Here is a 13,034-nt window from a genome sequence, read left to right as displayed (position 1 = left end):
TTTCAGGATGATCGTTAGATTCTTTGTTTTTTTCCTTTTGCTGTTTCTGTAAACCTCAGTTTCTAATGTAAGATGCTTCTTGTAATTTTTGTGAAATTGCATAAAAATAAAGTAAAAAAAAAGAAATAGGAGCAAGTTTCTTTCTTAAGTTTCCCTGCAAATGCCATATAATGTATAAGAACAATAAATTTATTTTTGTAGATCCCTCACACTTGGAGCGCTTTTTGCAAGATAAAAAAAAAAGAAATTGCCATGCTGGGTCAGACCAAGGGTCCATCAAGCCCAGCATCCTGTTTCCAACAGTGGCCAATCCAGGCCACAAGAACCTGGCAAGTACCCAAACACTAAGAAGATCCCATGCTACTGATGCAATTAATAGCAGTGGCTATTCCCTAAGAAGGGAGGAGGAGTAGCCTAGTGGTTAGAGCAGTGGCTATGAACCAGGAGACCAGGGTTCAAGTCCTGCTGTTGCTCCTTGTGACCTTGGGCAAGTCACTTTACCCTCCAGTTTTTGTACCCGAGGCACTGGTAAGTTTTTGTACCAGTGCCTCAGGTACAAAAACTTAAGATTCCCATAGGGAAATACCTACAGTACCTGAATGTAAACTGATGTGATATCGCAGATCAAATGTCTGTATATAAAATAATAAATAAGTAAACTTGATTAATAGCAACTTATCCGAACCTTTTTTAAACCCAGCTATACTAACTGCACTAACCACATCCTCGGGCAACAAATTCCAGAGCTTAATTGTGCATTGAGTGAAAAAGAATTTTCTATGATTAATTTTAAATGTGCTACTTACTAACTTCATGGAGGGCCACCTAGTCCTATTATCCCAAAAAGTAAATAACCGATTCACATCTACTTGTTCAAGACCTCTCATGATTTTAAAGACCTCGCCCTTCTCTGTGCCTTTTCTAATTCTGCTATATTTTCTTGAGATGCGGTGACCAGAACTGCACACAATACTCAAGATGAGCTTGCACCATGGAGTGATACAGAGGCATTATGATATTCTCTGTTTTATTCTCCATTCCTTTCCTAATAATCCCCAGCATTCTGTTTGTGTATGATATATGAACACAAGATGAGGATGCACCATGGAGTGATACAGAGGCATTATGATATTCTCTGTTTATTCTCCATTCCTTTCCTAATAATCCCCAGCATTCTGTTTGTGTTTGATATATGAACACAAGATGAGGATGCACCATGGAGTGATACAGAGACATTATGATATTCTCTGTTTTATTCTCCATTCCTTTCCTAATAATCCCCAGCATTCTGTGTGTGTATGATATATGAACACAAGATGAGGATGCACCATGGAGTGATACAGAGGCATTAGGATATTCTCTGTTTTATTCTCCATTCCTTTCCTAATAATCCCCAGCATTCTGTTTGTGTATGATATATGAACACAAGATGAGGATGCACCATGGAGTGATACAGAGACATTATGAGTTCTCTGTTTTATTCTCCATTCCTTTCCTAATAATCCCCAGCATTCTGTGTGTGTATGATATATGAACACAAGGTGAGGATGCACCATGGAGTGATACAGAGACATTATGATATTCTCTGTTTTATTCTCCATTCCTTCCCTAATAATCCCCAGCATTCTGTTTGTGTATGATATATGAACACAAGATGAGGATGCACCATGGAGAGATACAGAGGCATTAGGATATTCTCTGTTTTATTCTCCATTCCTTTCCTAATAATCCCCAGCATTCTGTTTGTGTATGATATATGAACACAAGATGAGGATGCACCATGGAGTGATACAGAGGCATTATGATATTCTCTGTTTCATTCTCTATTCCTTTCCTAATAATCCCCAGCATTCTGTTTGTGTATGATATATGAACACAAGATGAGGTCGCACCATGGAGTGATACAGAGGCATTATGATATTCTCTGTTTTATTCTCCATTCCTTTCCTAATAATCCCGTGCATTCTGTTTGTGTATGATATATGAACACAAGATGAGGATGCACCATGGAGTGATACAGAGGCATTATGATATTCTCTGTTTTATTCTCCATTCCTTTCCTAATAATCTCCAGCATTCTGTTTGTGTATGATATATGAACACAAGATGAGGATGCACCATGGAGTGATACAGAGGCATTATGATATTCTCTGTTTTATTCTCCATTCCTTTCCTAATAATCCCCAGCATTCTGTTTGTGTATGATATATGAACACAAGATGAGGATGCACCATGGAGTGATACAGAGGCATTATGATATTCTCTGTTTTATTCTCCATTCCTTTCCTAATAATCCCCAGCATTCTGTTTGTGTATGATATATGAACACAAGATGAGGATGCACCATGGAGTGATACAGAGGCATTATGATATTCTCTGTTTTATTCTCCATTCCTTTCCTAATAATCCCCAGCATTCTGTGTGTGTATGATATATGAACACAAGATGAGGTCGCACCATGGAGTGATACAGAGACATTATGATATTCTCTGTTTTATTCTCCATTCCTTTCCTAATAATCCCCAGCATTCTGTTTGTGTATGATATATGAACACAAGATGAGGTCGCACCATGGAGTGATACAGAGGCATTATGATATTCTCTGTTTTATTCTCCATTCCTTTCCTAATAATCCCCAGCATTCTGTTTGTGTATGATATATGAACACAAGATGAGGATGCACCATGGAGCGATACAGAGGCATTATGATATTCTCTGTTTTATTCTCCATTCCTTTCCTAATAATCTCCAGCATTCTGTTTGTGTATGATATATGAACACAAGATGAGGATGCACCATGGAGTGATACAGAGACATTATGATATTCTCTGTTTTATTCTCCATTCCTTTCCTAATAATCCCCAGCATTCTGTTTGTGTATGATATATGAACACAAGATGAGGATGCACCATGGAGCGATACAGAGGCATTATGATATTCTCTGTTTTATTCTCCATTCCTTTCCTAATAATCCCCAGCATTCTGTTTGTGTATGATATATGAACACAAGATGAGGATGCACCATGGAGTGATACAGAGACATTATGAGTTCTCTGTTTTATTCTTCATTCCTTTCCTAATAATCCCCAGCATTCTGTTTGTGTATGATATATGAACACAAGATGAGGATGCACCATGGAGTGATACAGAGGCATTATGATATTCTCTGTTTCATTCTCCGCTCCTTTCCTAATAATCCTTAGCATTCTATTTGCTTTCTTGGCTGCACACAGAGCAGAAGATTTCAACATATTTTCAGCAATGACACCTAGATCTTTTTCCTGAATGTTGACTCCTAATGTGGAAGCTTGGAATCTCTCTATCCGTTGGGATCCAGCCAGGTACTTGTAGCCTGGCTTGACCACTGTTGGAAACAGGATTTTGGGCTTGACAGACCCTTAGTCTGATCCATTATGGCAAGTTTTATGTTCCACCTGGTAGTGGACACTACAATTACAGTTTGATGCAAAGCCCTGTTTTCCTACATTTAACACCCACACTCAAGCCTTGCAGACGGCAAGGCCTGCACTTAATACATTTTACCTTTTATTGAGAAGGTGAAACCAAGAGTCTGCTGGAGAAAGATTTGCACCTGGGGAGAGAGGGCCCTTGTGTGTGGCAGCAGGGCACCTGACGTTCTGCAGAGTACTGTGTAGCCTGTGTGCCAGCTCTGCCTGTGAGGTTGTCACCAGCCGCTGCACACCATTTGCTGAGGAGTCCAGGCGGATAGACGGAATAGTGGGCTGCCACGCATGGAGGGCGAGGCTAAGAGCAGCTGTGGGAGCTGCATTGTTCTCTGGCCAAATTAGTTGCTAAGACAGAGCTGGTGGTGGTATCAGGAAGATGCTGTGTGCACTTTCGGGCCTTTTCTTTTGCCCTTCTCAGGGTGGGATGGAGGGGGAAGGAATATCCACAGTGATCCATGGCCCTGGGTGGCCCTCTCCAAACTTCCTGGTCTTTGCTTCTGTTTTTTTTTTTTTTAATCTGTTTGCGCCAACAAACAAAACATACAACCCAATCTAATACACAGCAAGGTAGGACATTGAAACATAACAGAAAAATATCCCAAGAATAACAACCTTTATGCTCAAACATTTTACAATGAAGAAAACAGAATCCCCAACACACACTTCATCGCACCCCATTCACCCACTCACTCCAGTATCAAAGATTGGGAAGCAATGCTAGATCCAGCTTGAACAAGTTCGAGGAGATGGTTCGCTCCACATTTCTGTAAGACTTTCCCCCACAGCTCAAAAAGGGTTTTTATAGCTCTTAAAGGTTAAGTCTTTCTATCGCAATTTTCAATCTGCGCAGTTTTCCGTATCAGCGCCATCCCTCAGCAAATTCAGGGGCATCACTGGTTTTCCAACATGATAATGGAGAAATTACCTACCTGATAATTTCGTTTTCCTTAGTGTAGACAGATGGACTCAGGACCAATGGGTATAGTGTACTCCTGATAGCAGTTGGAGACGGAGTCAGATTTCAATCTGACGTCAGCACTACATATACCCCTGCAGGAAGCACTGCTCTTCAGTATTCTCCTCGAAAAGCAATAGTTGATATGAGTGTTTGAATAACTTGATTAACTTGAACTAGTTGACGTGAATTGTAGCTGGAGACCGCCAGTGTCGTCAACCGAGAAATGCAGACACCTGGTAACTATGGGTGTCTTGACTGGGGGTAAAGTCTGGCTTACCTGTGCTTGTCTTGCTCTCGGGAATTGTCACCAGAGGTTTCCGTATTTTGAGGCAGCCATGGGCGGGATACTGAGTCCATCTGTCTACACTAAGGAAAATGAAATTATCAGGTAAGTAATTTCTCCATTTCCTAGCGTGTAGCAGGAAATGGAGAAATGGGACCAATGGAATGTACAAAAGCTGCTCCCAAACCGGGTGGGAGGCTGCCCGTGGCCCACTTAGTACTGCCCTTGTGAATGCTGTGTCCTCCCTGGCCTGAATATCCAGGCAGTAGAACCTCGAGAAGGTGTGAATGGAGGACCACATTGCCGCCCGACAGATCTCGGCAGGTGACAGCATCTTGGTTTCTGCCCAGGACACTGCCTGGGCCCTTGTGGAATGGGCCTTGACTTATAGAAGTGGAGACTTGCACAGGTATGGCCACATTGATTACTTCTTTGATCCAGCGGGCTATGGTTGCCTGCGAGGCCACTTCCCCTGGTTTCTTCCCGCTGTGAAGGATGAATAGGTAGTCCGTCTTTCGTACGGACTCCGATCTTTCCAGGTAGCAGACTAGGAGTCTGTCGACGTTAAGATGGCGTAGGCGGCGTGAATCTTCAGAGTCCTTATGCTCGTCTGGAGATGGCAGCGAGATGGTTTGGTTTAGATGGAAATGAGAAGCCACCTTTGGGAGGAAGGAGGGGACAGGGCTTAACTGTATGGATCCCGATGTGAATCTGAGGAACGGTTCCCAGCAGGATAGAGCTTGAAGTTCAGAGATGCGGACGGGCTGAACATATTGCCACTAGGAATGCAGTCTTCAAGTTTAGGAGCCATAGGGACAGACCGCGTGTAGGTCTGAAGGAAGCTCCCCCTAGGAAATAGAGTACTAGATTGAGATTTCATAGGTTGTACCGGCCACTTTAGTGGTGGTCGAATTTGCTTGACTCCTCTCAAGAAGCGGGAAACATCTGGATGGGAAGATAGACTGATGCCGGCCACCTTGGCTCTGAAGCAGGTCAGCGCGGCCAGTTGAACTTTGATGGAGTTGAGACACAACCCCTTCTTCAGGCCGTCCTGCAGGAATTCCTGGATCATGAGAATTTTGACTGTCGCGGGAGGATGTTTGCGGTCTTCACACAAGGCTTCGAATATTCTCTATATTCGTATATAAGTTAAAGATGTGGAAAACTTGCGTGCTTGGAGCAAGGTGTCAATTACTGCCCTCGAGTATCCGCTCTTCTTCAGGCAAGTCCTCTCAATGGCCAGACTGTAAAAGAGAATAGAGTTGGGTCTTCGTGGAGGATCGGTCTTTGCTGGAGCAGGTCCCTGTGTGGAGGTAGACATAGGGGGTTCCCAGCCAGAAGTCTTCACATGCCTGCGTACCTCGGTCTTCTTGGCCAGTCCAGGGCCACTAGAAGCCCTGTGGTGTTCTATCTTGCAGATGATCCCGCCCAGTAGTGGCCATGGAGGAAAGGCATACAGCAGGTCTTCCTGTGGCCAGGTTTGGACGAGGGTGTCGATCCCCTGGGATTGAGGATCTCGTCTGCGACTGAACAAGTTGGGAACTTGGGCATTGGACCGGATTGCCAGAAGATCCATGGCTGGGGTTCCCCAGCGGTCTAATATCAATTGGAAGGCTGTGGCTGACAGCCTCCATTCCCCTGGGTCTAGACTTTCTCTGCTGAGGTAATCCGCAGTGACGTTGTCTTTTCCCGTGATGTGGGCGGCTGAGATCCCTTGCAGGTTTGCTTCCGCCCACGTCATTAAGGGTTCTATTTCCATGGACACCTGATGGCTTCTAGTTCCTCCCTGGCGATTGATGTACGCCACTGTTGTGGCATTGTCCGACATGACTGACAGCTTCTCCTCAGAGTCTTGACAGAATCATAGGCAGGCTAGTCTGACTGCCTGGACTTCCAATCAGTTGATGTTCCATCCCGACTCTTCCTTGTCCCATTGCCCCTGGGCTGTCATTTCCCGACAGTGGGCTCCCCACCCTCGTAAGCTCGCATCCGTGGTGAGCAAGACCCAGGTTGGTGGGGATAGTCTTACTCCCTTGCTCAGATGGTCTTCTTGTAGCCACCATAGAAGCTGGGTTCGTACCTCTGCCGGCAACTGGAGGCAGACGGTGTAGTCCTGGGACATTGGGTTCCATCGTGACAGTAGGGAGCGTTGTAGTGATCGCATGTGGGCCCTTGCCCATGGTACAACTTCTAGAGTTGATGTCATGAGTCCGAGGACTTGGAGGTAGTCCCATACTGTGGGGCCAATGCCGTTCAACAGTGTTCTCAGCTGGTCCATCAATTTCCTTCTCCTGTTAACGTAAGGATGACCTTGTCCTGTTGGGTGTCGACTGGACTCCCAGGTATTCTAGAGACTGGGAGGGCTGCAGACAGCTCTTAGTTGTGCTGACGACCCACCCAGGTTTTGCAGTAGGTTCTTGACTCTGGAGGTCGCTTGATGGTTTTCTTCTGGAAGTTTTGCTCTCCTCAGCCAATTGTCCAGGTACAGGTGGTGTACGAGGATTCCTTCTTTCCTCAGTGTCCCTGCCACTACCACCATGATTTTGGTGAACATCCGAGGGGCAGTGGCTAGTCCGAAGGGTAGCGCTCGGAACTGGTGGTGGTGTTCCATGATTGCGAAATGGTAGGAAGTGCTGATGGTCGTGATGAACCGGGATGTGCAGATAGGCTTCCGACAGACCCAGAGAGGTCAGAAATTCTCCCGGCTGTACTGCCCTTAAGACCGAACATAGGGTTTTTCCATGCAGAAGTGTGATACCCTCAGGTAGCGGTTGACAGACTTGAGGTCCAGGATGGGCCAGAACGTTCCCTCTTTCTTGGGGACAATAAAATAGATTGAATAATGCCCAGTATTTTCTTGGTGCTTGGGCACTGCTGTTATCGCCTCTAGGGAGAGCAATTTTGACAGTGTGGTTTCCACTGCCGTCCTCTTGGAGGGGGATTGGCAAGGGGATTTCACAAATTTGTTTGGAGGGATGCTGTGGAAGTCCAGATAGTATCCCTCTCGAATGATGGTTAGGACCTACTTGTCCAACGTTATCTTCGGTAGAATAGGGCAAGCCTGCCCCTACGCTTCTTCCTGTGATGGGTCTGTTGATTCTCATTGTGGGGTGTGGCCTGGGGCCTGAAGCTGAGCTGGCTCCCCTCTTTGGTTTGTTCCAAAAGGGCTGGCCCCTGCCTGCAGGGCAAGATGCTTGGGTATGTATTCTTCTACGGTCTAAAGCGCTGTGATGCTCTGCCCTTGGATTTCGGGGAGGAGAGGACGATGACTTTTGTTCTTGTCCTCCGGTAGCCGAGGTACTGGGGATTAGCTCCATTTGTCGGCTAACTTCTCCAGTTCGCTTCCGAACAGGAGGGTTCCTTTAAAGGGCATTCTCGTGAGCTTCATCTTGGAGGTCGCGTTGGCTGACCAGCTTCGGAGCCATTGTTGCCTTCTGGCTGCCACAATGGATGAGACGCACATCAGGTCAGACGTCGCATCTGTGAGGAAGGATATCGCTGGTTCTAATGTTTCAACGGGTGTGGTAGCGTTCCTGGCGAACGATAAGCAGGCACGTGTCACCACGGCACAGCAGGCAGCAATCCGTAGTGACATAGTTGCTGCATCAAATGACTGTTTAAGGATGGATTCCTGATGTCTGTCCTGGGCATCCTCGAGTGCCGCTCCTCCTTCGACTGAAATGGTAGTGCGCTTTGTGACAGCGCAGACCATGGCGTCCACTTTGGGAAACACCAAGAGTTCTTTGGCTGAGGGATCCAGTGGGTATAGGGCTTCTAGGAATGCTCCGGAGGCCCCCTTTGAAACTGGCCTCCGGAGCATTCCATTCCAGGTCGATCAGTTGTTGTATGGCTTTGTAGCAATGGGAAATGGCGAGAGGCCCGATGGAGCCTGACCAGAAGAGGGCTCATTTTGGTTCCGCTGTGGCGCGTGTGCTTGGGATGGGCCAGTTCCTTCAGGCTCAGAGACACGAGGTCTGGTAACTAGTCTCTGGAGAAGAAACGCATCATGGTATGGTATGGTTCCGTTCCTGGAGGGATTTCTCCTTCCTCCAGGGAGTCTGATTCTTCCTCCGAGGTGTCCGTGTCCCCTAAGAGGAGGCTTTTGTCCAGAAGGGGCACGTCTTGGGGAGGCTGAGAGGGGCCTGGAAGGTTTTGGTCTTCTGGTGGAGGCTGTGGCTGTGTCACCGATTGAGTCTGGACAAAGGTTTGGAGCCCTATGAAGAATTCTACCCAGGAAAAGGTTCCTGGGTCCATATTGAAGCCAGCGGCGTTCCCTGTGGGGTCCAACTGAGAAGGGGCCGAGCCGGGGATAGAAAGGTTCGGGGTACTCTCGTTGGTGGAGCCGGATTCCTCTACTGGCCGGGAGGGGCCTTGTCCTTGTTCCCCCAGGGCCGCCTCCCACTGTAGGCACAGGGCAGAGCAGAGGTGATATGAATACAGACTTTCAGATACTTGAAAGGTTTTAATGATCCAAAGATAACGACAAACCTTTTCCATTGGAAAAAAATCAGCAGAACCAGGGGTCACGATTTAAAACTCCAGGGAGGAAGACTTAGAACCAATGTCAGGAAGTATTTCTTCACGGAGAGGGTGGTGGTGGATGCCTGGAATGCCCTTCCGGAGGATGTGGTGAAGACCAGAACTGTGAAGGACTTCAAAGGGGCGTGGGATAAACACTGTGGATCCATAAAGTCTAGAGGATGTGCAATGAAGAGTGGGTGACTCGCCAGAATGATGGCTACTGACCTGGAGATCAATACCCTTATTAAATAAACATACACTACGGTTAATGCGACTCCAACATTGCTCTTAGCTTCAACGGCAAGAGGAAATATAGAAAAAAGAATTTGCATTCACAAAAAAGCGGGGAGTAGCTGGCTTGTTACTGGCGGTTACTACCCCAAACCAAATAAGCCTGATACTTCACTTTCAATGCATATCCAGCATAGCTCTCTGCTTCAATCGGCAGGGGGGAATGAAGAAAAAGGGATCTGTATACAGACAATAACCAAGGACTGAATTACATAGTCTGGATAAACAATAAGCATGGGTGTAGCTTGCTTATTGTGGCGGTTAATACACCTAACTAATTAAGCTAGATTCACTTAGATGCAGTTCCAACACTGCTTCTCTACATTAATGGCGGGGGTGGAAGGGAAATAGAACCAAAAGGTTACTATGGGCCAAGAGTAATAGATAAGTATGAGAAAAGTGCGAAAGCTTGCTGGGCAGACTGGATGGGCCATTTGGTCTTCTTCTGCCGTCATTTCTATGTTTCTATTTTTCTCCTCGTGTTGCACAGCTCTTAGGTGGCAGGCTGGGCAAAGGACTTGTGTCTTGGTTTTCTTGGCCGGTGGTGCCATGGTTTGGACGCGTAGGGTCATTCAGGACTGGTCTATGCGTTTATATGCACACACCGGGCGGCTTAGAGATGCGCTCCGGGGGTGACGAAGATGTGCGTGCAGGCCGCTGTGCGCCCGCCACAGATGCGCACAGGCAGCTGTGCGCACAAGTAGGTTATGCGCCCGGCTTGCCGCTATGCGCACGGCTCAGTTAAGTGGATAGTACAGCGATTGAGGGGGGGGGGGGGGAAATGGTCGCAGACGACCACACAGGCAAGATGGCGCCCCCCTCCGGAGGGACTCCAGGTGGGAGGACCCTCGTACCGATCGGGGTCTAGCCGTACGGGGCTGATCAACCCGATAGGACAGACACCGGCTGTGATCTGTGCGGCTATCTGAGCCTCGGAGACCGGCGACTTTAAGAAAGTTTTCTACCTTACCTTGTCTCGGCGTTTCCCGGTCTCATGCCGGGCAGTCTCCGGCTGCGGCGGGAGAGGGAAAAGTACCTTCACTGCCGCGCTCGGTATTGCACCCGCCGCCTCTCAGCCATTCCCGTTCCAGGGGACTAAGTCCACGCTGGGAACCGGCTACTGGACCGAGGCTTACCTCTGAGGGATCTCGGAAATCATCTCAAGAATTCTCGACTGGGGGAAGGACCCTTAGGTATCACCGCAGGAGAGCGGGGCTCGTCTTGTAGAGGTAAGATTTTGAATTTTCTTATTTCTTTGTTTGGATTTTCTACACTGTGCAAGTGTGTGTAGAGTCCCGAACTGCTAAGGAGACGGAGGGATACTGAAGGGCAGTGCTTCCTGCACGGGCATATTAGTGATGACGCCAGATTGAAATCTGACTCCGTCTCCAACCGCTATCAGGAGCACACTATACCCATTGGTCCTGAGTCCATCTGCTACACACTAGGAAATACAATTTTCTTAGCAAGCAACAATGCTACTTGCCAGAAACCCCATTCCCCCCTGCAGGGGCCAAAAGCCATCTATAATATGCAAGTACATTAACTTCCCAGACCAAGCAACTCTGCTCCCAGAACTCCGCACAAGAAGTCTGAGACCTCATCCCAAAACCCCTGAAGCTTAACACATCCAGTGAACTTGTGACACAGAGTCCCAGTGTGGGTTTTACATTTGATACATGAATCAGATTCCCAAAGTCCCATTTGACCCCTACAGCTCTGGTAATATACACACTGTGAAGCAGTCTATATTGAATCACCCACATATCCACAGCCAAATTAAATTTGTGAGCCAGCGTAAAAGCCGATCTCAATGTCCAGATCAATGAGTCCCCCAAATCCTCGCTCCATTTCATCTCTAAATGTTCCATGTGGCAGGTAGGCAAGAGTTATTTTAAATGAGACCCAGACTGAAATTTATTAAACTTGGGTCCAGTATGAAAAAACAAAACAAAACACAAAAAACCAAAACAAAAAAAGCTTTCCTCCTCATCCATAGAATAATCCTAGACAATTCTCCAGGACAAACACTCCACCCCATAGTGACGGGCCTGCGAAAATGCCAAAAAAATGACTATTTGGTAACTGCCATTCCTCCTGTAGCTGCGGAAAAGATAGTGGATCGGGATGCCTCCTGTTGGCTAAGGACACCAAACTTCTTACCCTCCTTGCTGGCCCAGACATGAAACATGGCACACTGGGTCCAGGCAAAAAAGCCGGAGTCCCCAGCAAGGTAAGAAAATGCGACAACGATCATCCCAACCCAGAAGGCTGCGCCACCACCTCCACGCCTTCCGAGCAGCTGTCAGCCAGAAGGCAACAACCCCAGAGGAATTAAGAGCACTTTGTTGTGCATGAACCAAGTTGACTGGCAAATAAGGATAGGTCCAAGCATCCACAACCCCTCCACATCAAAAGTTTGCTTGCCCGATACCCACTCCTGCAATAGGCAAAGACAAGCCACGCTGAAAACTCGCAGATGCATCAGCTCTAATCCCACCCGTTTTCTTATCCAGTCTCAGCACATCATAACGGATCCGCACCCTTCTATTATTCCAAACAACGAGCCCCATTATCAATCCACAATGGCAGCATTTGCAAGGGGTACAGCACCTTGGGGAGAACTACCATACTAACCAGAGCACTCCTCCCCAGCAATGGCAAAGGCAGAGAAGGGATTTATTGTGTCAAAATTAAGATGGCAACAAATCCTCCACAGTACGAGCTAGATAAATCCCCAGGTACCGAAACTGGTCCCTGCCCACCCATCTATCCATCAAAGCAGTATGCAAGGGAAAAGCCTCAGATTTATCATAGTTAATCCGCAACCCAGAAAAACGCCCCAAATCTGTAACAGTACTAATAATCTCCTGAAGACAAAACTGCGGATTACCAATGAAAAGCAATAGATCATCTGCAAACATGCTAAGTTTTATTTTTTTGGGCTTGACCCGAATCCCTTGAAAAGAGGGCAAACCACGAAGCTTGACTGCCAACGGTTCTAATCCCAACACAAAAAGCAGGGGAGATAAGGGACAACCCTGTCTGGTTCCCCCCGACCCAGCTCAACATTCCCGACAAAAATCTGTTGACCAGTATCTGTGCAAGTGGTCGATGATATAAAAGGCTAACCCATCTTTAAAAAAAAAAAAATAGGAGGGTCCTATATTGAATTCCTCTAGCCACACCACTCAACACAATCAAATGCTTTTTCAGCATCTAGACTGGCCAACAGTCCATCCCCATTCCCAGCTTGAGCTATGAGAATAGCCATGTAAGCCTTCAAAACATTCATATTTGCTAGCCTCCCCCTAACAAAGCTAGTTTGGTCAAGGGAAACCACACTCCCTATCACCTCATTTAACTGAGAGGCCAAAACAGCCACCAGGATTTTTAAATCCTGGATCAGAAGAGAAGTAAGCCTATAAGACTGCAGTAAAAAAGGGGTCCTTGCCAAGTTTAAGCAATAATAGAGTGATAGTCGCTAAATTATGGCCCTGCTCAAACTCCCCCT

At 46.9% G+C, this 13,034-nt stretch overlaps 1 protein-coding gene across 1 annotated transcript in view; it reads right to left on the bottom strand.

Annotated features, from left to right (window-relative positions):
- LOC115093354 (ankyrin repeat and zinc finger domain-containing protein 1-like) overlaps window positions 1-13,034 on the bottom strand; it is an 83,470-nt gene that overhangs the window by 69,591 nt on the left and 845 nt on the right. The gene's annotated exons all lie outside the window — the stretch shown is intronic.

This window comes from Rhinatrema bivittatum, chromosome 6 (genome assembly GCF_901001135.1).
Source record: "Rhinatrema bivittatum chromosome 6, aRhiBiv1.1, whole genome shotgun sequence".
Taxonomy (NCBI): Eukaryota; Metazoa; Chordata; class Amphibia; order Gymnophiona; family Rhinatrematidae; genus Rhinatrema; species Rhinatrema bivittatum.
This window is presented reverse-complemented; position numbering and strand designations above follow the sequence as displayed.